Raw genomic sequence first — 411 nt, 5'->3', positions numbered from 1 at the left:
CACACACACACAAATTACCGTGTTCATTTGTTGAGATGCGTCGAGAATCATCACTACTACTATTATGTTATCCCTGCATTCTTTTTACGTTATCTATCCTACTAATATATACTACTATATTGTGTAAGAAAGAGACTGTGCAAAGTGAAAAACACACGTACGACGTTTATCCTTCCGCCGAGCACGACGTCACCACACTTTCTAATGCATCGATTGGACGTTTGGACACAGTAAAACATCCGCAGCACATCCACTGAACTAGCAAAGCAAAACAGTTGATCGACCTACTCAATCCTCTAGCCTAGCTTAGCAGCCAAATCTTGGCAGCCTAGCTAGCTAGTTACCCAGCCGATTAAGTGGCCAACTTGATGAGAAGATAACGAATCGGCTGGTGAATGCATCCACGCGCCT

Source organism: Triticum dicoccoides, chromosome 5A (assembly GCF_002162155.2).
Source record: "Triticum dicoccoides isolate Atlit2015 ecotype Zavitan chromosome 5A, WEW_v2.0, whole genome shotgun sequence".
Lineage (NCBI taxonomy): Eukaryota > Viridiplantae > Streptophyta > Magnoliopsida > Poales > Poaceae > Triticum > Triticum dicoccoides.
The sequence above is the reverse complement of the archived record's forward strand: the minus strand, read 5'-3'. Positions refer to the sequence as shown.